Below are 27,089 nucleotides of genomic sequence, written 5' to 3'. Positions count from 1 at the left end.
AATTGCAGAAAGGAGAATCAGAAGCAGAAGTTCAGAAAAGTTCTAGTGCATAAAATGAAAAACAGCTTTCTGGAACCTTAGAATCAGTCTCCTGATACGAAGTTGTTACATACAGTCTACTTAATAGATTTTAACCATTATCTTGCTATACTAGCACACAGTCTTAGGCTGTTCCAGCTTTTTTATACATTATTTTCTTTTAACCTGAATTCTTATAGCATGTCGTCAATAAGAAGAAAATGGATTCTCTGAAGGTAGTGTGAAGACAGAAAATTAGATAGAATTTTTAAGAAACATGAAATCATGAGACCTCAATGTAAGTTAAATGACAGATTAATATTTGTCAATACAGTTCTGTTTTAATAAGGAATTGCCACTGTTTCATCTGTTTTAATGTGAAAATGAGAATGGCTTGGTGCATAGAAATTTATTGCAAAATTGATAAAAGTGGTGATCTCTAGGTATGAGAGAAGTTCACTTAAAAGTATTTAAAATACTAATCTCTCAGCATGAAAGCAGGACAGTGCCATCACACTTAGAACAAGATATCTTGGGGATGACATGCAATATAGTTCAAGAATGAACAGTCAGAACAATAAGAAATTTGTACACAAAAACCAAATCTGATTAATAAGATTACTGAAATAATATTCCAGAGCTAAAATATACAAAAACTTAAATGGCAAGCTGAATTTTCATTTTGCTTGTGGGGTATATATACATATATAACATACACTTTGCAATTGAATTTTTTTAAACTCTGATTATCTCTAAATGTTTTGCTTGATCTCAAATATTTTGAACAAATTAAATCAATCAGAAATATACTTTAGAATTATTGTTGGGTTTGGTTTGGCTAATGAACTGCAAGCTTAGTTATTTACAAAGTTCACGGAAACATTTGGTCAATGATTCAGCTCAAAGAATTGTTTTTAGTTTGGCACAAGGCATTTTTCGACAGTGGAATAACTCTCCATTTCCTGTGTGTGATGAGAACTTATTTTTACTTCTAGGAGAACTGAATAAACAGTTGCCTTCAGGATTTTTTAGGCCTAAGAAAAAATCCTTATACCTCTGCTTTTTTGCCCACAAGCAAATCACACCTGTGCAACTCTGTTAAAAAGCCCTGCATATTTAAGCAGCTAAGGCAAAATCAGGTATATTCCCCGAAGTGTTAAAACTGGAGGAATTTCTGCAAGACCAAGTAGGCTTGTTTATGTTTTTTCAGGTAGCAAAACCCACCAAAATGTCTATTTCTTGATTTCTTGAACATTCCTTGAAGAGGTGTTCTTTCACATGTGGGATTTTAAACAAATGAATCTGCCTGTGGTATCACATACCAATTAATAAGTACATAAAAATTTATGTGGGTGTGTGGTTTCCTGGTTTTTATCTGCCTGAGGTTTTTTCAGTCACTTACAGTACTGGATGGTGCTTCCCCTCTCACCACAAAAAACAAAGACAGAGGCAGGCTTCTGAGAAAGAAATCCCAGCAATCTGGAGACCTGTTGATACCATCCCCTTGAAGTGGCAATGTTTTTTTTTTACCATGGTCCCTGCCCATGGTAAGCAAGACACGAAGAAAGGCTGTGTAATCCGGGCAACACCAGGAGAGTCCAATAGCTGCTGGGAAGCTGCTTGTACATTACAAGTCTCCTCACTCTCAGCTGATGGAAGTTTTCTCACAAGTCCTGGTTGTGTGCTGCCCTCCCAGGGCAGACACGGTCCCATGGGGATGGCACTGGGGATGCCAGTGTGACCCATGTCCTGGCAAACAGCAAACTGGGAATGCCATCTGGAATCACCTCCCTGCTGCTTACCCACAGCATCACTCGCTGTGCACTTGGCAATTCCTGTTCATCTCTATCAGGCACAAGCAACCAATGCCCGTCTTTCAAAAGTAAAGTACTTCTGTATCAAAAGGAACAAAAATTGTTCAGAGATTTAGAATAAATCATATCTTTTTCTCTAGACATATCTTTTTCTCTTGCTGGGTCAATATGGGTTAGTTCAATGAGGAAACATAAGTTGGAGTTTTTGGAAATATTAGTAATCATCGCTCAGCAGCTGCTGCCTTTTTGTTTTTTGGGGTTTTTTTTAAGTCTGCTCGGTGTCATAACAGCAAGTTTTATCGTATTTTACTATATTTTTTTCTCAAAGCTCTGCAAAACTTCTAATGCAAGCTCTTTCATCAGTTCAGCAGTTATCTTCTTTAAAATGAATCAGTCTTTGATTTATTTAGAGTAAATCTAAACGTGTTTTGCAGCCAGAAATTGTGTAAACCTTCAGTGGATTTATTCATAATATATGCTCAGACATAGTTTTCCATCATTTCAGACTAAATATTAATGTTTTACATAATATCAAGATATAAAATGTTTGAAAGCCAAACATAAGGAAAGCACTGAAAAGGATTTGCTAGAACAGCAGTATGCTGAATAAATAAATAAAGAACAAAGTGTGTGAGAGAAGAATTATGTGTCACAGTATCAGCTGGAAAAGGAGAGAAAACTAATTCAGTTGCTGGCATAAGTGGAGAACAAGGACTGATGCAACAACATAAGCAACAACAAATATGAGAACACAGCTTGTTTCCACCAGAATAAAGCTGGAGGGTTCTCCAGTGATTTGAGGTGTTCATGGGAGGAGACTGCCTTTGTTACTGTTGTGATCACAAAAAAAACTAAAGAAACCAGCCCAAAACTGGATGTTTCATTTTCTTTCTTGCTTTCTTGCCAAGTCAGTTTTCTATTCTTCTGAGCCGAATCAAATTATTATGTGATCAGATAAGTACCACAGAGAGGGTAAGTTGAGGTTGTCAGGTAGGAGAAAAGGAAACAGGAATGAATCCCAGTGCAGAAGAGATGTTAATTCAGCCAAGTCGTTTTATGGAAATACACCCTCAGGGATTGGCCTGCAAAACCTCTTCACAGAAGAGCCGAGTTTCTTTTGACATGCCTGGACCAATGAAGGGCAAGATTTGTATGTACATTTATGGGTTTGAACAGTAAAAGTTGCAGAACTTCATACCCTGTAGTTATTTTCTTTTTTTTTTTTAGTGGCAGAACAGTTTTCTGAACACAACCTGTGACAGAAGAATGAAGTGCTAGTTACTGTACAGTTCTTCTGTACACTTTTACCCTTTAAGTGGAACACAGCCATGCCATCTGTATTGTGTATTTGCTGCCAAAGACTGCCACAATAAAAATCACCTCTGTCAAATTTAAAGATTTCATAAACGTTAAGACTTCTTTTATTTATTTCCATTAGGAGCTGGGCAAATTGATTCATAATATTTTAATAGCAAGTTCACACCTGAAACCATAAACCTGTGTGTTAGCTAGATGTATGCTCTAAAGAAGCATCTTCTACTTTCAGTCTTTACAAATTCCAGGGCTCTTCCTGGCCCAGCTTTACTTAAGGCATTCTCAGAATAGTCTGACCTACTAAGTCACACAGTTTGTGTTTAACACAAAAAAATCCCTCGAATCCAAACATGTCTTTGACTGGAGCACAGATCTGGGTCAGAGTTGTAAGAGGGCTTCTGCCAACTGCTGTGAGCAGAGGCCAGGCTGCTAGAGGGACAAAGAGAAAACCCTCACAAAGCCTGGAAAAGTGGAAAGCATGTGAAACAAGGAGAACCTGAGAATTGAACAGGAGATTATTTTTGTCTACCATTCCAGGATTTATTAAAAATATTTTTTAGAATGAGAATAGACTTTTTTTTCTTATTTTAGACCATTAGTTTTCAATGTTATATTGCTGTATTTGTGGTTATGTAACAGTAGTTATGTCATTTGAATGAGGCAACTCTTCACATATATCTTAACTTCCTTCTTGTAAATTTGTAAGTATTGAAATAAAATTTAAAGGGACCCTATTCCCAATGTGATTAGCTAAAAGCATGAAGCAACCTCTACTGAAATAATTTATATTTTTACAAACCTCTTTAGAAGGCAGCCAGTTTTAAACAATTTTTAAGTCTAAAAGCTTAACAATTCTGTACCTGAACTTCTTTTTCCGAACCTTTCTAAACAGACAGAGCTTGTCTTTATTAATTTCTGTCATAATTTGTAAATTTGGTCATTTCTTAAGAGCTGTACAGTTGCATTATTACCTTAAAATACTTCACAAAATGAGAATCTTACTAAGAACTAAGAAATGAATGTCTTCATAGTAAAAAATTATGCAGCCAATGAAAACATTTGGCTTTATATTTTGGAATGTTGCTCCTCTTCCCTAGTTGATTCTTTTCCCCCCAAGTGCCTTAATCTGCTTGAAATGGTGTCAGTTAAAAAAAAAAAAAAAATCTGCCATGAGTTACTGAGTTTCATTCCTAATAAGCCAACAAAACAATTATCCTGGATATGTCTCTGCCTAAAATGAAGGATGGTCTTTTTGAGTTGTTCACCCAGACTCCACAGTGCACACTTCTATGTGTGATTTATCTGTTTTGCCATTTCTTCTTGAGAAAAAAATCCATTAGCTTTATCCAGAAGTGTGTCCACTGGGGTCTCTGTATTGTTTTTACCTGAATTTTAGCTGTAATACACTGCAGTCCCCAGGCAAGCTCTTTGATTTTTCTAAAAAGTTTTTCCTGAAAATTCTGTGGATGACACACAGTTGGACTGTGGAGGAAGAGTAACAATTTTTTTGCAAAATAGAAAGCTTTTTACCCAGAAGATGCAAACTCCTCTGAGAAAAGGTTTTAATAAGTGACTTTTATAGGTAAATCATTTTACCTATGCTTGCTGTTTTATCCTGTTTTTTAAGGCAAACGTGTTGTTTTTTATGCCCTTGACTATTTTGCAAGCCAAGTGAAGGACAACTTCCTGTACGTTCACTGCTTGATCTTGCAGAACCACCCTGATCAAAGCAATGCCATGTCAGATCAGATCTAGAGTCAGGAAATGCACATTAACTCAAGAATTACATCTGAACTAATAATCCCCAAGTCTCAACAGCGCTCCACAACTGTAACATCTCTGCACCATATCTGGACCTAACCTAGATTAAACCTGACAGCTCAGTGGATCTGCTTTATTTTTCCATGTACTTTTCAGGGTAGGATTAGGATGGATGAAGTCCACACCCTACACATGTCTGCAGTGACACAATGCTGTCAGTTTCTCTACGTTCCACAAAACTTCCTCTATTTTAGGTTAGAGGACCATTTCTGTTCAATTAAGCAAGCATAATATAGATTTTTTTTTTTTTGCCATCCAGTGCCTGTGTGTCTTCTGAAATGACCACCTGAATAGAAAATAACCCACAAAAATAAATATATACACAGAAGCAGGCATCATGTTCATTAAACTAAAACTGATGCTCTCCTGACTGTCATAACTCAAAGTCACCACTTTCATCCTGATGCCTTCTAATTGATTAATTTAAATCACATTTGTGCTAAAAAGCCAACAGCTTTTAGAGACCCAAAGGCATTTCTTTTTTTGCATTTTTTCCACCTTTCTCACTGAGGGAAGGTGATGCAGATGTCACCCATGACAGAAACTGTCACAGAGTATCATGTAACAGAATGTGTCACTCATTTGAAAAACAGAATCACCTCCCAAGGCAGCAGCGCTGCTTGTGAGTACTGGTACATCTCGACTTGTGGCTGTACAGGACAGGCAGTCCTCAGCAAGCTGCAGCTCAGCTACATTTGGTGAGCTCAAACCCTCTGTTTAACAATGTGGAGAAATGCACTTTTGAGCTTGTATTTTACTAGCTGTACTGCTGGAGGCGGCGCTTAACAATGTATGGTTTTCTTCTAGCACCTCTATTTCATGCTGCAAAATTTTATTTTCTCACAGACTACTGCAAGATACAAAGCATTCATTCCAGATGCTGAGGTAGTTTAATAACATTGTTCAAAGGGTTTTCAGTTAAACTTTGGCAGCAAATTAACTCAGGCCCAAGTTTCCTTTAGAGCACTGTTGGCATCAAATTTTGTACTAAACAGTATGACTCTGAATTCAACCTGTGGGAAATGTTTCTCATACCTGACACAGTTTCCTAGAGCTGCAAAGACTTTGAGGTGGCAAAGACAACAGCAACACTGTGATTATATGCCTTCAAAAATGTAATACAACATAAAGATGTGACAGCATTTATCATCTTTCTTTTTCTCAGCCTTCTTGGAGCTACATGTAACCTCACAGTGGCTGCATGCAGCTGCAAGTCTGGGTGCTGCATGACCCTGTGCGTTTGGTCAGAATGGTTTTTTATGCCTCACACGATTCTATCAATTACGTGAAAAGCTTTTCCAGAATGTTGTATATCTTATTTTGTTGCGCCACTGTATCTCAGTTGTGATCCAGAGAATGTAGCCCATTTTCTTAGGGATTATGTATCTATCTGTCAGAAAAATGTAGCTTGCAAGTTCAAATTGTGTTCATAATGAATAGTCCTGCTAGAGGAAAATAGATTAAATTGTGCCCTAAGTTACACAAAAACCTATCAGTTTATCTCTGTGGCCCTCAGTGCTACTCCAAGTATAATTTAGGATAATTTGGGGCATGCTCTTTTACACAATTCAATATCTCTCTATGATTCTCAAGGCACTGTTTACAAAGGTTCATTATATTAAAATATACTTCAGATAAAGGAAAATTACCATACAAATAACTTTCACTTCTCATCTACATTCCTATTTCCTACCCATGTAGGCTTTTTCTTAAGAAATTTTTATACAAGAAATCATACAAACCTTAGATATATTTATTATTATTTTTTGTGAACGGATGTTACAAATCTTGACTAAAATAATAGAAACGGGTAATGAAACGAGCTAGTAAGGAAATCCTAACTGAAGTGACTTTGTTTCTATCTGAGCACTGCAGTGTTCTGAGATGGAAGTTTAAGAAGTGCACAACAATATCACATAATCTTAACAATTGTTTTGTTCCCTTAGGAGACAAAAGAATTTGACTTTTATGTCAGTATTTTCTCTGCTAACTCCTAATGTGCAAAATGTAGTGACATCAGTGACTAAGAGGCTAATGTAATTAACAAAAAATGTGTCATAGGTTGATTTGAATTGACAATAGCGTTTTTCCAGTTCAATTTTCACCGGGGTGTTACATCTAATGCACAGTCACATTGCAAATTTCAAAATTTGGGATGCCTGCCTTTTTAATCCTTACCCCCACCTGCCTATCAAGATGGCTGCAGCATGCAGTTTCTATCTCTATGGAGATTGGAAATTTCACTCTTTGAGCCCTTTGTCTTAAGTCAGATGTGGCTGATACGGCCAAGATTCCCAAAAGTGAGACATGGAAGCAGACAACACAAGGCCTTGTTTTCTCATGGAACTACACAGCAAACCAAGAGAAGAACATGAAGTTAAAAAAAAAAATAAAATAACCTGTGGAATCTTAAAATCCATATGCATCAGCTGATTCAGTAAAGATAGTCTTGAAGCAAAAGGTGAAGTATTTGAACAGCATGTGTGTTTTTCTCCCAAGGTTTCAACAAAAACATAAAACCTGTATCATCTAAAACTGCACAGAATAGCACGTCATGGCCAGACCTGTACTTTTAAAAATTACTGCTAGTTGCATTTTAATCTGTGGTGTTTTAGACAGAGATTTAAGGATGAGTTGGATTTTATCTGAGCTGTCATGGCTGGCTAATACATGGAAAACCACCCAAAATCTGAAATAAACCCATCTGGATTAAAAAGATCAAACTAAGTAAAATAATGTGAACTAATGACTGTTCTGCTTGATTTGTTGAAAAGCATAAAAATTCTGGGAATGAAGGACCTTTGATTACAAAGTCAGGACCAGCTACCAGATTCACTGTGACAGCATCTGGATGTCAAGTTTTCTTTCTATGTCCTCTCCTTTACTGTGCCACATCCCATTACCTCCTGTAATCTATCATACCATCTAGTATATAAAGAGAGTTATTCTGAGCTTTCAGTAGGATAACTAACATAATTTAATTGATTTACGGGCAATGGGCTTGATGCTAAATCATGGCAGATACAACTACATTACTTTTACTTAACCCTGCTAAACATTTTGTTCCATAGTCATAGGTTTTAAGCTGTATTAAGACATAGGATGGTCTCAGAAGCAATATTCTTCACTGAAATACACTTAGTCATAAGTAAGGAAGAAACTCTGCCCTCTTTCTAGCCCTAACATTATTAGGAAAATGTTTTTATGGAAAGCGTAATAAATGGTCTGGAACTGTCTGGCTGGGAAGGTGCTGGAGTCACCATCCCTTGGATGTGTTTAAAAAAAGACTGAATATGGCACTCAGTATTAGGGCATGCATTGGACTCAATGACCTTGAAGGTCTCTTTCAACCCAGTGATCCTGTGATTATTTTATAACCTACGTTATCATTATAATTTTCACTCTCTATTTTAATAGAAAGAATTGAAACAGGTAACTTTCAATATCTTGGCTTCATTTCCTTATAAATGGACAAAGTCACACTTCATCCTGCCCTGGAACCACCAAAACATTGGGAAAAATGGAATTTAGGTGCAGTGTTCCATTTCCTTGCCACAAGGAACAATTGCAGATACTTGAATTTTGGGATAATATTACTTCAGGGCACAGAGTGACAAACAGAATCCAAAAAAAGAAAAATGAACTATTACACTGAAAATGGTCTGTGAGTAGTGCTCAGCATCTCAAAAGCTGCAGTCATATTGAATATTGCCAAGTAGCTCTTGCATGTTGATTTTAAAAATAAAAAGTATAACCACCTGCAGAAGTAAAACGGGGGTAACAAAAGTGCCTTGCTCTCAAGAATGATAGCTGATGCTATACTTGGGTAAAATTTTAAGTACAGGATTAGAAGTCAATGAGAACTCTTTCCAAAGCATACTCTTAACCTGACCAAAATGTTGTGTATTGGGGATGAAATGTTTGTACTTTTCAGAAAGTCTCATGGCTATTCCACCTTGAATCAGGTTATTTATTTCTTTTAAGCATTTCATCAGCAACCTTTTCTGAACCTTCTGCACTGAGTGCGAAAGGGAGAAATTTTAAACATTTTAATCTTAGTGAAATATACCATTTCATAAAGAACACACCAAAATGGATGTGCTTAACCTAAGAACTCTGCTTAAGAAAGTAAAAATTCTGCTGTAAAAATGGTAGTAATGAACGGCAAAGCATTTTGTTTGACAGTTCACATCCCAAAACTGCTTGACTGGGGGACATCTTCAAAATGACTAAGGAATTTTTGGCATGAAAAAGGAATATTAAGTAAGTTTGCTCTGTGGTTAAAGCTATCTTATAGGGTGGTCTAGCAGCCGAAAACCAGGAAGTATACCAGCATCTTTTGATGAGATAAATAAAATCTTGCACAGACCACCAGAAAATGCTCTATGGATCATGTTTGAGATGATGCTTGAGAGAAAATAAACTGTCTGAAACAAGACTGAAACACACAATTTCCATGCTGTGACACCACAGCAACCACCACTGCCTCTTTTCTCCTTACACAGGTAAAACAAAATATCTTGGCTGCACACTGAGATGATGGATTTTATGTCTGTATTGCACACTCACTGCAAACTCTCCAACACATTATGCTTTCAGTTTTGTTCTCTGTAGAGAACTATATTACAGTTCTATTAATAATCTGTTGGTGAAATTATGGGCTCAAAACTAACGAAAAGATAGCCATTGTTATTACACCAAAAGATTTATGAACATAAAAAGATTTAAGAACACAATGGGGTTTTAGCATGAAAAAAACTTTTTAATAAAAAGGATGATTATGTCCTAAGTTTGTAGAGTGGTGTATTTAAAAAATAACTTGCAACTGCATTTACAGTAAGTTCAGTATTAATGTCATTGTCAGATTGTTAAAAAACACTCTTTAAAAAAAAAGAAAATGAAAAACACCTTGAAAAACACATGTCCATAAGGCATGCATTTGACTGAGACAAGAAAGAGTGCATGAGCCTTTCAGACCTCTCTGTAAACATCTATTTGTGATATACAGGGAGCCAGTACATATCCTCATCTGAATAGGTCTTTTCTTACCTATACCTTTTAAGTACAGGTGCAAGATGCTTTAGTGTCCAGTATCAACAAAGTATCACTGACATTCAGGTCAGTGAAAAAGTTTTGATTAAAGGGGTTTTTTTTCTGTAGCATAAAAGAAAAACACCTGAGATTTATCCCGTTGAGAATTGTTGACGTCCCTTGTAATAATTCAGCAAAATAGAATATGCATGCTTTTAATCATCAAAATGGTGCATTTTCTGGGGCTCTAATGGTCTCCTACTTTGAAATCTCCTAGTCACTGTGGAATCTCACTGGTCTAAAAAAAATACAAGTTATTTTCTCTCACATTCAATGGCTTTTTAGCTGTTCCTGACTGACAGAGTATATCAGTTTTTCTTTTTTCAAAAGGTAAAATTTCAGTGATTTTGAAAACCTTCCAGAGACAAAAGCAGTCACAAGAGAGCCAACACTCATTCAAGGACAGACAGGCAGGTGATTAGATAGAGTCAAAAGGAATGGAGTAAAAGAATTATTTTCTTGATGGGTAATTTGTAAATAGGTAAATAGTCTGAACTCTCACAAGAAAGCAGATTTGTAAAATAACTGATAGAAACTCTTATGTACTTTACATTTGCCAAAACATACATCAGAAAATTGTCTTCTTGCTTGGTATTTTAGTCCAATTCTAACATGACAATGAAATTAATCATGATAAAATTAGTCTCCAAATATTTTCATCTGCTAAGAATTTCTTTTGATGGTAGACCCACAAGATCTAGGACTGTAAGGATTTCTTCTTACTTACATAAAGGACCTCAGGATGCTCAGGAGTACAGCCTTCCATCAGTTTTAAACTGCTACCTATAAACCCAAACGTATATCCTTTCTTGGAGGTGATATATATAGAGTACTGCTATACTTCTGAAAGGTTTTTGTATGCTTTTGGAACAGCTGAAGTTAAACTACTTTTACAGGTGTGATAAAATATTGAGCACTTTTTAAAGAATATAGGAAGATTAAATGGCATAAATACAACTGAGATAGAGCCAGATGATTTTTCTTTGACCTGCCATTTCCTTATTCTCCCTTTATATCTTGGTACTCAAGATGCATAGTTGATGTTATTAAAGTTTCTATAATTAAGACAGATGGATGGAGTCAGTACTTCCTGAATGCCATCTCCTATGTTGCAGGACAGCTTAAAATCCTGTTCTTTTTTTTTTTTTTCCTTTTGGTTGATTTTTTTAAAAAAATATTATTTTGTTTTTTTAAGGTTGAGAAAGGAGTAGTGATCAGTCCTACCATCTTGCAAAACCAGTGATGTTTATTGTTATTCCTCTGATAATCCACTCTCACCTCGCATGTAAAAGTGCAGCTTTAGAATTATATTACAATAGCAAGAAAAAATAAAATGTAATGCTTAGCTGTCACTGTAGGAAAGCTGGATATGAGAAAGTAAATAGTAATGATTTACTTCCAAACAACAATAGCACAACTATATTAAAAAATTAAATTTAATACTTTTTCTTTCAATATGTATGTAGCCCTACCTGGTGGAAATGAGCAGTCTGGTTCAGGCAATGTATACTTATGCCAAATACCAAAATTAATTGAGCAAAAACTATCAACATAGGAAAAGAACTGGGGTCTTAAAAAGCTTTTCAATTAGAAATAAATGTGGTGGTCCTATCAGGTTCTGTTTTCTTTTTTTTTTTTTCTGGTGGAACTGAGATTTAAGAAAACAAAAAGGTCAATTTTTCAAACAGACTTGCCTTCTCCATCTGCCTTTTAATTAGCATCCTAATTGAGATTTATTAATTTATTTCTTTTTCCCTCTTGTCCATCCATCAGTGCTGGCAAAGATAGTCTTCCTATTCTGTTGCTGGGTAGTTATAGTTATTTCTCTTACATTTAGTTTTTTTCACATACACTCCTATGTGCATTGCGTCGAAGCCCTTATATCCAGACTTTTTGAAGCAATGCACTTTTAAATTTTTTGGCTTCATTTTATCCTGCATTTATCCATTATGACATATATTATTTCTCAGACTCAACCAGAGAGTTTTCCCTCTATGTCTATGGAAGACCCTAGTTACTTTATATGTCATTTTCAATAATGTCCCTATATTTATCTTTCTGAAATACTGTTAAATAATTTGCCTTTGCCTAGAGCTTTGTTTCTCCCAAATGATTTATGGGCTTCTCTGAGGTTCCTGGATTCCAGCAGCATATGAGACAGGAAAATGTGCTCTGGAAAAAGTGGAAGTGGACTTTGAAGTACAGGAATTCTTTTTATATGGAATATAAAACTTGAACTTTTATTAGCCTCTGAAAAGTTACTAAAGGTGGTATTAAAGGTATGTCTTTTCTGTATGCATAATTGCTAGCTATCAGAAAGTTACACTTTTTGGACTGATTTTCTGCCTACCTGTGCATGAAACTCTGTTCTTTAGCAAGACATTCAGCCTTCCATGGCAGTAATTATGTTAGAATTACCTTTAATTGTCAAGGGCAAATATTTTCTTTTCTTTTCTTTTCTTTTCTTTTCTTTTCTTTTCTTTTCTTTTCTTTTCTTTTCTTTTCTTTTCTTTTCTTTTTTCTTTTCTTTTCTTTTCTTTTCTTTTCTTTTCTTTTCTTTTCTTTTCTTTTCTTTTCTTTTCTTTTCTTTTCTTTTCTTTTCTTTTCTTTTCTTTTTTCTTTTTTTCTTTTCTCTTTTCTTTTGTCAAATAAGTTGTCAATCCCTGCCGTTGCTTTAAAAGATGGCACTGTACTTACGTAAGATTTATGGTGACAGTAATATTTTCTGTACTTGTTCGAAAAATAAATTTTTATTCATTCATAAAAAAATTATTTCATTTGCCATTTAGAGCATTTCAGCAGTGCTTTAGCAGTGCCAAAAATGCCTCTTTCTGAATGAGTTGCTTATGTTATCAGCTCACTAACCATTATTTATCCAAAAAACACTCTAGTCAAAGAAATAATTATTATGGATTCCAAAGAGTAAATGGCCAGGGATTCAGGGCTTCACAGTTAGACTGAGACTCTCAATTTGAACTGTCAGTAAACATATTCTGCCTTCAGATGATCATGATTTACATAAGCACTGTCTGAGAAGAATTTATTTATGGAAATGCAGTCTCATGAACACCCAGAAAAACCCGCAGCATCATTTCTATATTGGATATTGGAAACAGACAAAAAATTGTCATATGTATTCTAAAAGAAAATCATCCTACCTTTTGCACTGTACAATATTACTGATTCATTAATGTTACCTCAGGAATACTCTTTACCACAGTATGCATCATGTCTAATAGCTGACTGCAATACTTGTTGTCTTTCCATTCCTCAGCAAGATATTAAATAAAATGAATTGCCCTTGGCACAATGACAATGAAGATAAATGTCAAAACTGCTTCATCCAAGACTAAATGAAAAGTATCTAAGCATGCAAGCTCAGTGTGTGCAACCTTTGAGGCATTAAATAATGTATTATCTAAAATTTCAAACATCAGAATTGTGACTCTGCAACACAAAATATGTTTCTGTAAATAGAGGTCTAGAACTAAATTAAATATCATTGTAACAAAAACTTGCATTATGCTGCCTTACTTCAGCAAAAAAACCCTCTTGTTTTGGAAAATGATACTAAAAAAATAGACAAATGCAAAGAAGACATGTGGTTCTAATAATACTGAAACAAAAAAAAAAGGACAAAAAATTTAAGTGGATAAAGCTGGTCACAAACATTCTCGGTATCCAAAATCTTCAGATTTCTCAGCGATAATAAAACACTTTCAAAATATTTGCACCATCAAATTAGAAGAGATTTCAGACATCAGAATAAATAGTAGCATATAAAAAATCACAATATTTAAATCTGTAATGGGAAAAATTTAAACCCTGATAATAATAATAATAATAATAATAATAATAATAATAATAATAATAGTAACAAAAACCCCTACAAGACAACTCCTGGTAAATGGATTGTTTCTATGAAAACAAAGCAGTACATGAAAACCCAGCAGGAAGAACAGCAGGTGATGACTGTAATATTTATCCCTCTGTGTCTGTGTAGTAAGTACACTTCTATCAGATACATGAGTCCAGCAGGTAGAAGAACAGAATGTTACCTCTGCAGTTCAAACATTTGAAAATCCTTACGTTCTTCCTATTTTTGCCTACAGCCCTAATCCTTCTGTCCTTAGAGATGCAACTAAATTGCATTTCCTGTTTCAATCCGAACTAAAATATTATCCCTCAAGGATTACACTGATGCCCACTTCCTATTAATGGTAATCTGAAAAAATTTCAAAGGTATCTTTCAGCTTAGAAAAGCTCATGTTTAAGTTATGTATTCTGAGTAAATATATCTGCCCATATTTCTGCTTTGTCAATATGATCCCCCCAAAATAAAAATAAACTGGTTGCTAGAGTAGGTTCTAAAAAGAAGTCCTGTTAAATATGTGTGCAGGCAAGTAGAGAGGGTAACCTAGGGATACTTATTTTAATCTAAAAAAAAATTAAAAGCTAGGAAATTATCTTCTATTTATCTAGGTAAAGTAAACTTTTCATTCTAGTATCAGTGTGGTTTCTGATTATGGCAAACGTGACAAGGCCAAGAAATTGTTTTTACCATATGTGTTACAAGACTCCTGGTAAAAGGCAGTGTATTTATTACCTTTAAAGTTTATGCTCCATCCATTAATATTGCCCTAAGTTGAAAATTTTTTAAACATGACCATGTTTGGTCAAAACTTATCTCAGTGATCTGGAATAAAGAAGGATTAATCTTAAGTAGCTTTAGTTAAAGTTAAGTGTCTAATCTAAATCAGCTTCCCATCTGCTAATGCTTCATGCCAGTGGAATGATGTGTATCCAGAAAATAATTCAATTTCTCACATAATCAATCTCAAACTATGAGAAAGAAATATTATTTTTTCTTCAGTTCTTTTCCCACTCATACTTTACTGAGATCCTCCCAGGAAAAAAAAAAAAAAACAAAACATAATTCTATTCTCATTCAGGAGCTATCCAACAAGTAGCCAAACACACTTTACTGGCTCAATCCGCTTTGACTAGGAAAAACCAATAACGGTAAGGAGAGAAGGCCTCATTTTAATGTAAGTAAATCCTTTACAATTGTAATGTCAACAGAAAGTAAAAATAAAGTGAGAATAAATCATCTTTATACCTGTGGCAGGACATATATATTTTCACCCTGTTAAGTATCCAGACTAAGTGGAAGTCAAGTGCCATGCAATTTAACTTTTTTCCGCCCTTTGTATTTATTTTGTCCACACAGATAATAATTTACTTTCATATGCATATGGGTTAAGCAAAAATTAATTAAAAGCAAATTCAGATAACATATCAAAAGAATTTCTATGCTTGCCTGAATAACAGACTATTTTGGTCTCAAAGCTTCATTCAGCATAATAGGAAATATTCCATGTTTACAGATTTCAGATTTTTTTTAACCATTCTGTGGTAACTTGATCAGAACTTACATAACCTTAAAAACTCTGACAACCAAGTATTTTCTGCTGAGTCATCCAGCTGTTTCAGGTGGTCTCTTTGACATTATTCATATTCATCATATTCATTATTCATATGTATCATAATGAGCAGGACACAGCGCTCTGAAAACCTGACTTGTACATCACAAGTGTAACATTCACATTTATTCTTGGGATCTCACCTTCTTTTCCTATGTTCCTTGTCCACAGTGGTTTACTAAAATAGCAATATTGACATTCCCAGCTTCAGATCACAGTTAACATCTTCTCTCCTATTTACAGAAATGTTACTTAGGACATACTCCTGCCTCTCTATTTGAAAACCAAGCATAAATCTCTCCAGTCAGCTTACTGTGGTCATCAAGACCTCTAAAGGTGAAGACTGTGTGACACTTCTTGTCCTCTTCAGTTCCACAGAAGTGCTACTTCCAGTAGGCTGAACTGATTGTTATCACAGGACTGCTCCACAAGCCTGCTGAGGGAAGCTCAGGGGTACAGAAGAATAAGAGATGTGTGTTATGTGAAGAAAATTCCTGACTGAGGAAAGATCTGGTGTGAAAACCAAGGAAGTGTCTTTAGAGACTCTCCAGTCTAGGTCTGAGAGGATGCAACAGGGATGATGTGATGGAGATCTGTTATAGCTTGCCTAAGATGATATCCCTGAAGATGTCTACAGACAATTAAGTGGAATCCCTTGATCAGAGACCTTGGTCCATTATGAGGGATTTTGATCATAGGGACATCTACTGAACAAGTAGTACAAACCTTAAGCATCATGGAAGGGTCTTCAGAGCACTCTGTATGAATTTCTAATGTGAACTTAGGGCCCAGCCAGGGAAATACATTGACTAGATGCTCAATGAGAAGAAAACATTGTTGAGTAGGATTGTAGATTTTTGGGTTGCAGTGACCAGGAGAAGATGAGACGAAGATTTGGAGAAGGGCAAAGAAGTTAAGACATGGAGTTGGACTCTGGACTTCAGGACAGAAGACTTTGCCTTATTTAGAATATTGCTGATTAATACCCTTGGAGCCTCCTACAATGAGCAACCAGAATAGCTGGCTGACTTTTAAAGAAAAATTATTCAGAGCTTGGGAGAAAAAGACCCCTTCATACAGATAGACCAGAAATGTCTACCAAATTACGCATTTGAACCATTACACAATGAATTTAAATGCTAGACATCATACAGGAAATGAAAACAAGGACAGAAATCAAAAGAAGACTATAGAAGTATTGCTCATGTTCTTAAGGATAAAAAGGCCAGAACCTGCTAAGAGCTAAAACTATTTAGTAACACAAATGTAACAGGAGGAGTTCTTACAAGTATGCTAATATCAGAAGGAAATTCACAGGAAGTATGAACCACTGCATGTGAGAAACAATTGACTGATAAATTACATAGAAAAGGCTGAGTTATTTAATATTTTCACCTCAGTCAAAGCCTACTTTTTAAATTCAGCACATATCTTTCTCATTTTGGAAGCAGACTTACAGGAGACCAGGAAGCTTGAAGCAACTTAAAAATTTTGAACTTAAGATGCCAGATCAAATTGACCTCAATATGTCAGAGGTGCTGACTGCAGTGAGTTCAAGGCTACTATCATCATTGCCATCATGGCAATCATGGTAATCAAAAAAAGTCCTCAACAACTGGAAAAAGGCAAATATGTTTGTATTAAGACAGAGGGAGATCAAGGGAACACTAAAAAAAAAAAAAAAGCAGCCTCATCTTTTACACCAGAAATTTCACAAATAGCATTCATTTGGAATCAATTTCTGAGCACACATAGAAAACAAGGCCATCAGGAACAATACAGAGAGATTTACCAGTGGCAAATCTTGCTCTACCAGCCTTAGTGATTGCCATAAGGAAACATGGGATCAGGGACCTGGATTATGACAGAGAATGCAAACTTGCCAAGTTTCTGGATGATGTTATGAAAAATGACTCACATAATGAATGACAAATATTAATGTCAGCAGGATCTGAGGCAATTGATGGATTTTGTCTGGAGAAGACTGATTATACTTTGGAGGCAGGAGGGCCAAGCTCTACACCTAGGATGGAGTAGGTGTGGCTGCTGGAGAGTGACTGGATGAGCTGCAAGGACCCAGGCTGAAAGGACCTGAGGGTGATAGTAGACCACAGGGCCAAGAGTGAGCTCTTGCCCCAAGCTGGATGAACTGTGCAGAACCTGCAGCAGAGGCTACAGGGGACCTAAAGAACATGACTGACGTGGGGAAGTTGAGTGAGATGAGCTGTTTTTAGTCTGTCACAGCTAAAGCTAAGGGTCATATTTGAAGAAGCAGAAGTAAATGCCTTGCAGAAGTAGCAAACAATGTAAGAAGGGTTCTAGAAATGACAGTGGCCTTGAAGAGGAAGATGGATAGATCAAGTTGTGTGTATGGAAAAATGAAGTCAAAGCTTTTGCTGATCACCTCCAAAGCAAAACCAGAACACTTTTTAACCAGAAAAATGTCCTAATCAGAATTTTTAGCATTGCTTAGCTTCATCTAAGCTAACTGCAAAAGTTTGAAAGCAAAATGATAATAGACATTTTATCATTTCTTAATTCATATTCTTCAGGCATCAGTTCCAGGAATATAATGTTCAGTGTGACCTCTCCTTTTTCATGTCAGAATTTATCTTTTAGCTATATCTTATAATGCATTTTCAGTTCCTTTGTGACTGCATCTTTCCAAAACAAATTTGAATTTGCTTACCTTTTTGGTTTTATTTTTAAAAAGATCTCCCTTTTGCCACTCTACATTTTTTCATTGTCTCTTTACTGTCTCTGCATAAAATAAAAAAAAATAAGGAATTTAAAATCCTAATTAAAGAATTGTTTAAATGTAAGGTAGGATCCTCTGCAATGTCAGAGAAGAAACCATTTTGCAAAGTAAAAAAAAGATAGATATATAGTGATTTAATTTAGTTTAATTCATTCCACTCAAAAGAACATATGGTTAGTTCAATTAGAACAAAGCCATAATCAGGCAGATGAAAATACTTCTCATTAGTTTTCAAGATATTCTAAATTAACTTAGAAAACTTTGTTTAAACAGCCTATACTAAAGACAGTATCTTTAGTCAGCTTTTGCACTCACATACCACACATTAACATAATATAAAAACAGTACAGATTACTGAATAAAAATAAGCCTGTCAACACAAGACCACCCTGCAGTATCTCCTTCTCAGCAAAAAGGAGAGAGCATATGATCAACAGAAATGAATTCCCAGCAGATTAATTTAGTTTTAAAATGTCACAGTGACAACTGTGGTTTGAAAACAGAGGAATGAGCTAAGCAGAAGCCTCTTTTAGCAATGCAAAAGCAGAGAGCATTATAGAGAAACTGGAGAATAAGCAAGTATTTGTTCTAAAAACAGATAGATGAAAAACAATTTTAAAACCCAATGTATTGCCCAATTTCCTCAATAGTACCACAACTGTAACAGTCATAGTCACAACAGTAATAAATGCATTGCTACCTGAATGATAATAATTAGAAATGTATTCACTTTTGCAGATAAACAAACATTTTTCTCTAGGAAAAGAATCTTACTGTACAATTATTTTTCCACAACGTATTTATTGCTGTTGAAATATCTGTTTAAATGAAAACAAATAACAAGTTAAATCAAATAGATTCCATTGCATTCTACATAACATATAGATTTTGGTTCATTTATAATCTTAGATGGTCTAGCAATTTAATTTTCAAAAGTTTAAGATCCTATTGACTAGGTCTTCTACTAATACATTTTAGGTATTAATCTCTCTAACAAAGTAAAGTGCCAAAGTCTCCACTATAAACAAAGGGTTTGTCACATGCCCAATTGCCATCAGTTTGGTGGAAGTGTGTAAAATCTCTCCAGCTATCCAAAGGGAGTCTGTCTGATCAACACAGGGCTCAGATTCTCAAATTCAAAGCTTTTCATTCTGATTATCCAGGTGTTTTCCATTCAAAATGTGCAATACAACTATATTTATTGGTGAAGGATATTTATTTCAGTAAAGATAATGTAAAGGAAACAAACAGACACATATGTTTATTTTAAAGATATATGTAATTAACACTAATCAAAAGACTGAAGCTTTTTTTTGTTGTTTTGTTTTAATTTGGGATGTTTTACTTCCTAAAACATTATTTTCTTGCTTGACATTAGTCTTCTTAATAACAACACATGCCTATTCAAATCTCAGTAGATAAACCTCAATGTAACACATTACTGAACAGGTGAATTTTTAGTAATTACATAACTCCCAGAACATCATCCCTTACCTGTCTTAAGGATGTTGTTTTGTTTTTTGTTTTGTTTTTTTTTGTGCTCTCCATATGAAATTTCTTGGCTGGTTTTGCTAATTTGTTCGTACCTCTATAAAACACACAGTACACTCTGCAAAAGCAGAATTTTCTGCCCCCTGGTTTCAGTTTACGAAAATGGTATATGTGAGACACAAAAGCAGCTGACAGTGATCCAGAACACACATGTAGAAATTCATCTTCAATATACTCACCCTGACACATGGGTCTTCACTGAGGCAAAATCAGGATCACTTCATTTAGCAACTCTCAATTACTATTTTTCCTTTTCTTCTCACAGCCCCTAGTTCCCATAAATTTTCAGCATATGCAATATGTTTTGAGTAAGAGTTCCACAGCTTCCCTCCACATTGCTTAAAAAAACAATTTTGTGCTATTTTTGAGCTTCCCAGTGGCTAGATTTGTTTGATGTCCCTAGCTACTGCACACATGATATCATTCATGATCCTGACACTCTACTCTTTCACACCTCTGCTGAGCAGAAGAATTGATGTCTGCTGTCACTTCACAGACAGAATCTAATTGTACCATTTTATATTTCTACCCTTCCATTCATTCTCTGAAGCTTTTTCAATTTGATCACATTTTTGTTTGTTTGTTTGTTTGTTTTCCAGTCAAGGAGATGGGCATAGTATTTAAGAAGTTAAATATCATATTAAGCTGCTGCATATATAATGTTTGATAGAATTATATATTTAATGTTCACTTATTGTCTTTGCTGCTTTACTAATAATGGTAGACTGCATACTTGCATTTTTTCCTGACCTGCTAAGAACAAGACGAACATTTCCATAGAAACATTTAACTGCTAAATATAAATATTGTGCAATATGTAAAAATATAAAATTCTTTTCATATCAGTTTACATTTTTCTTCATTGAATTTATTTTTTAATTTTAATAACCAGTCGTTCAGGCCACTCCTATTTAACACCTTTAATAACTTAGTATGATCACCAAACTTACCAAAGAATTATACACTACTTTTCCAGCATATTCACATGTTCAAATATATTTTGAGACCCATAGATCACAGAATACTTCCCCTGGAATTTCACTCTTGGCCTCTGTTGCCTATGAAAGCTGACATAGAAATCACTCTTTTGTCCAATATTTTACAACTTTTTATGAATGCAGGAACTTTCTTCTTAACCAGCTGCAGTTTTCTCTATGTTTTCTCTTAGTCATCTGTGCAATTTCCTGTGGTGTTTGGTAATATTGACACCATTAGATGCATTCCAGCTCTTTTTAGAAAGATATTATTACAGTTTGAACCCTTTTGCCCCAAACTGATTTAAAGGATCATACTCTGTCAATCTAAAACTGGCAACATAGTTGCAACCTCACATCTCAAAAGCTATCAAAATACCTTTAAACCATGAATTTCACACCACAGGTACCATTTGGCTATTTAATCCCCGAGTGTCTTTAAGTAGGTTTATACCCCTTCATTTTGTTTTGTACCATCTCAAACTGACAAACCATGACTTCATAAGAGCTCCCCCACAAAAAAATTAATGTGTGAGAATCTACAAAGTCCTTCCATAGCATGAGCAGAATAAAAATGTTATAATGATTTTGTTCCTGCAGCTTCTTCTAAGTGCTTTTGTTTTCCTTGATTACCTTTCAGCATTACAGTCTCCCAGACCTCCCTCGGCTCTGTTGTAGAAAGAGAATTTCTTAATTCTTGTTTCTTTCAATTATTTTAGTTGAGAAATCTCTTAAGCATCTAGGAATTATTTTGATTAATGTTGGTCTGCGTTTGTTGTTTGGTTGGTTGTTTTTATTTATTTATTTATTTTTAGCCTTACACTTATTCCTTACATTTTCTTTAAAAATCTTCAGCTATCTGAAGGATGTGTTGCCCTCAGCAGCCTCTGGTATCTGCTGGTTTGCTGTGCAGCTTCCCTTTTACCCTTTCTCAAGCCTTTCTAGCTAAGCAGAATGTATTTGTTCTCTGCCTTCAATAATACCTTATATAGTCTCTGTGCCATCTGCCATGACTTAACCCTCTTAGTATTCCTTGCAGATTCTCCCGAACAGGAGTCCTTGTTTATAATTGTCTTTTCTGTAGTTCAGCCCGACTGTGGGGAGATTTCATGGCTTCCTGGCAGCTCTGCAGAGATACTGAATCTAGAGAGAGAAGTAATTTGAACAACATCCACCTGGCTTTGGCTTCCTCTCTCGTGGCATCTTCAACAGTCCAGACCATGAAAATCATTGATTTAGTCTCAGCAGTCCTCTAAGACTCCTTCTAAGATCCAGTTTCAGTGACAGACTCCTCCCTTGGGGGGAGCTCCAGGGCAGAGTGATGCTGTCCTTCCTCCATCCCTCCTTAAGTAACAGCCTACCACTACCAGGTGGTCAGGTTTTACCAACAGCATCACTGCCTTGCTGTGTACCCAGCACATCGCTGACCAGAGGAAAAAAAACTGTCCCTTGGGCATATTCACATATGACACTTGGGGCAACTCTGTCAGGAGAGGGATACTTTCATAACACCCTGGTGATCACCAGGTTTCTGTAATGTTTTTCTTCCACTCCGCAGAAGATCTATTTTAACATATCCCAATTTTTCTCGTGAATGATGGTGACCCTTGCCTTTAAAAAAAATTAAGTACTGAAATTACATCTTGTAGACACGTCTAGCACTGCCAGCGTTTTGTTTTGCACACCTCATCCTTTCAAGCCTATTGGCTGACTATTGCCTATTATCTGCTTTTCAGATGCCTGCTAATGAACCAATGCACTATTACACTAGAACTATTTCTGCAGGCATTTCTTATATGCATGACAGACACATAAACCTACAAAATGACCCAGCAGTCACTGTAAAGCCATCTTAGTTGAAAAAGTTCTGCTGGTCTTGTCAGTATGCTTGGATGAACATAATGAAAATAAAATAGTTTTTATGCTGTTCAATAAAACAATCTAATTGTCTCCTCTGGTTTTAAACTATGAAAAAACACTTCAGTGCTAATTATTTGCCAACAAATTCTGAAACTGTGTGTTGAAATGCCATCTCATGGGAGTATCTGCACAATATAGAGACATCATCTCAATTTATATCCAATACTGAATACTTATCTAAAGATTTAATTTAAATCTATGAAAATCAAGCTTTCTCTCAAGGATTTCTCTCAATGACACTGGCAATAAAATAAGACATGATACATGAGTGTATCATGTGTGCACACACACTGAAATTTACTTTCCAGCAAGAAGTCCCAGTTAAGTAGAGGTGCAAATATAACAGCATGTGATTAATGAGACCAGTGGCTTGCAGTTTTATCTTCCTACTACATTTATCACTTAAATTAGGTCTACATGTTGGTATATGTTCATCATTTTTGCACTGCACACATTATAGAAAACCACTCCTGGGACCAACACATTGTTTTTCATATCTCATGTATTTTTCTGAAGAAAACTGTGCATTGTTTCAGGTGGGTTTTGTGCAATAAAAATTTTACACACAAGCTGATCTAGAACTCAGCATAGCAGAAAAGTATTTGCAACTAGTAACAAATTATGCCATTGGATTTTTATTGGCCTATTTTCAAATACAGATGAATGCATTTTGTTCACAAAAATAAGAGCTTTTCCAGGTGTTATTATTAGGCAATGATGGAAGTGTTCAAATTGTAATTCTGAAATTTTCTTATTGTTTCAGTAATGTTGTCCTCTTCTTAAACAACTGAGTATTTGTCTCAAAGAACAAGCTCTGCAATTTTAAAATATATATTATCCAGAAAGGGAGGAAAACTAAGCCCATGCCACTTGTGTGTCCAAATAATATATTCTAATGACACAGAAATGACATCACAGTAAGAACACTGTAAGCCAAAAGCTAAATTGTGTGTGAACAAAACACAGCCATCATTCTTTAACAAATACAAAGGTTTCATTTATCCATTGCACCAAAAGAAATTGACCACTAACTTTCATAAAGAGTCAAATCATAAGATCATCCCAATTTTTTGCCAAATGAGGGAGCCCAACATAAACTTACTTAATTTTCCAATTTCCTTACAAACTTCAAAAGCTGTTTATGGCTTCAGAGTCACAAGCAAAGACAGAGCTCAGGTCTTTCACCAAAAAATACAGTAACATGAGCATCTTTTGCAGCAACAGGACTTCTGGCACTTACTTCAGCAGAGCTGGCATTTCATTCATGAGCAGGTAGGGGTGCCATGCGTGCACACACACACAAACACACGCATAACACTTGTTAGCACATTAGAGCAGAGCAACATACTTTTAAGATATCTGCCCTTCACAAAGTTAACCCACAGATTTTTAAAATTAGTTTTTGTTGTTGAAAGGTACTTTTTCTGTTAGTGACCACTTAGATGCTTCCATAAAGCAATGAATTGAAAGAAAAGCCTATTCAGCTTTATAAATCAGATACATATAACTGGATTTAAGAGGAATGATTTAAGTGAACTGGGAACCAAATGCATTACATTTCTCTTCAAATTACACATGGGCTAACGGACTAAGAAAAAAAAAGGAAAAATATTTTTATTCAAAACAGCTCTAGCATTGAAATGTTCAATAACTCTACAACAAAACACTGCATGTGATGAATAAAAATGACTGTTCTTAACTTCAAACTGTAGATTGTTCTAAGAAACAATCTTTTATTCTGTAGCTTTTCCAATTATGAGCAAATAGTATCAAATTCATGGTCTTGTCAGTATGCCAAAACAAACAACACCAAACATAAACTTTAGCACACACACAACCCCCAGAAAATCCCAACCCCCAAATGACTAAAGCAGTTATGAGTAAAATGAGACAGCTGGCAAAAGGTCTCTGTATAATTTGGGAAACCACCATTATTTGACTACATTCATTTAATTCTTAAACATCCAAATTTTCACTTACTAAAACTCAATGATAATAAAAAACCTATCCCATTATATATTTAATTTCTTCCTGTGGATATTAAAATAAACTATATTCTGAAATTAAGAGTTAAAATACCTCCTTTTGTTTTCCATGCATATTTGCCTATATAAATATACTTCATCATTTTACAAATAACAGTATTTATATTAAAGCTTTCATTCAGCAAATCATTACAGCTTAACAAGAACAACAATCCCTGTGTTTTGGTTCTGTCTTTAAATCACTTTTGGAGATCATGAAAACCAGCCAAAATGAGTGACTGCAAATAATACAAACAACATATTTGTTTAGAAAAATAAACTGAAAATGTTGCTTGTCTGTTAGATTTCTCCATGAAATATAGACAAATGGCTAGAAAAATTTTATGTCAAGTACATATTACAAATGACTTCTTTACCAGTAACTGGGACTAAATGTCAATGTTCAGTAGGAATATTTTTTGATGTATAATTCAATAGACTAAATTTCTCAGCTGCTAATATGATTAAAAAAAAAGGATGCTATTAAAAAAGATTATATCCCCTTTTTAAATACACCTTACCATGTTGCTGCTTTTTTATATATATGCATACATATGTATATATGTATATATATGCATGTATTTATTTCATCCTAAGAAAGGACCATAATCCTTTCTATGAAGAGATCCCCATAGTGAAAGAGAGCATAAATGTCTTTCTTCAGTTCTAACTTTTTAATTCCTTTTGGAGCCCTGACAAAGTAAATCTTCTTGTGGTCTAAAATCTCCTGGGGCCATCTGTGCAAATGGTGGCACACATCATTACCCTGAATGGAAGTGACAGTGCAAATAACAGAAGTGCATCAAGATGCAATCTCTAAGAGCAGAACTTCCGCAAAGTTGGATGGAGGACAGGAGACAGCATCCTTTTAAGTGACTGAACTTCACTTATGCCCTGTTCCTGTATGGCTTTGAATATTTACAAGGGATGACAAAGGTCTTCTTCCCCACAGACAGTAATATTCCTCTGTTACAATAAATGTATCCATTTTCTGAAATCACATAAGTGCCTCGTTTCTCCTTTTGGCTACATATTGAAATATTTGTTGATGCTGGCTGTACCCATAAAAAACTCATTGTTTGGTACTCTGGTTGCACAGCACAGAACTCAGGTGTCAGGCTTGGAGACAGCAGTTTCTGCAATGGGGCAAGACATTGAGTTCTCTTATCCTTCTTTCCCACTAAATGGAATTTAAGGCTGTGGCTTTTGCCAGGACTCAGCTTGCCTTAGCTGTCAGATCTGAGAAAGATGATTCAATGAAGATTACACTAGTGATCAGTTGTGCTCTGATTTCAAGGGTTTTTCCATTCTCCACTAAGGGTCAGGTTTCCTGGTTACTTCTCAGATCCGGCCTGCAAGAAGTCACAATGATGAATCTCATATGCAAAAACTAATTGCCGTGCCTCCAAATACAGATATTCCTTCAAGCTTGAAGGTGCTGTTAAAAAGAAAAGAAGGGCAAAGTTATAAAAAATGTTTATTTAAATGGACAAGTTAATCAACAAAACATAATTCTGAACTATCATTCCATTTTTTCTTGTAAGCAGGAGTTAAAAAAATAATGGCATTTTGAAACTTGATCTTTTATAGTTGCACTTTATTATGTATACAAGCTTTGGTATTCTGCTGGAGTAAATCAGTTTAACTTCAACGGTGTCTTTAAAATCACGTTATTTACATCCCCTGTGAATCTGGACTCCAATACTGTTCATAAATTAAAAGAAAAGTGAATCAGCAGAAGTTCCCCATCTGACAAGTAAGTTTTATAGTCACTAAAGTATTATATAAAATTCTCATTTGAGTCTTTCACATTCCCTTTTTGTGAAACTAATTTAATTTGTATAAAATGCTAATAATGCTGCAAACTAGTGCTGAGATTCACTGACTTACTGAGTTTTCCTAGTATTATTTATTAGGCAACAAAAAGCAGCAGTATCAAAAAAAGAGACTTTAGAATACTTACCTGTTGGTAGCTAGGACACTAATTTGTATTAAAGGATTAAATTCACACAACCTAAGGAAAAGAATAACAACTTTCTTGTGCAGTTTTGGTGATTTACACCCGGAGGTATAAACTTCACTGAGGAGGAATGTCTCTTCTTTGCCATTAATTTTGTGACTCTAGCCCCTCATATACAGTTCCTCTCATTTCTTCCTCAAATTATTTAAGTTGATAGAGATTGTCAAGGGGTAGGATGGAATTTCACTGTCAGACAAAAAAAAAAAGGGAATCTGAATTTGGTGTAATGCAAACCCTTTTAGGTTCTTTCCCACAGCATTAACTAGAAATATAAAATATTTAGGGAAGCTTAATTAACACT

The sequence above is a fragment of the Cinclus cinclus genome, chromosome Z (genome assembly GCF_963662255.1).
Source record: "Cinclus cinclus chromosome Z, bCinCin1.1, whole genome shotgun sequence".
NCBI classification, from domain to species: domain Eukaryota; kingdom Metazoa; phylum Chordata; class Aves; order Passeriformes; family Cinclidae; genus Cinclus; species Cinclus cinclus.
This window is presented reverse-complemented; position numbering follows the sequence as displayed.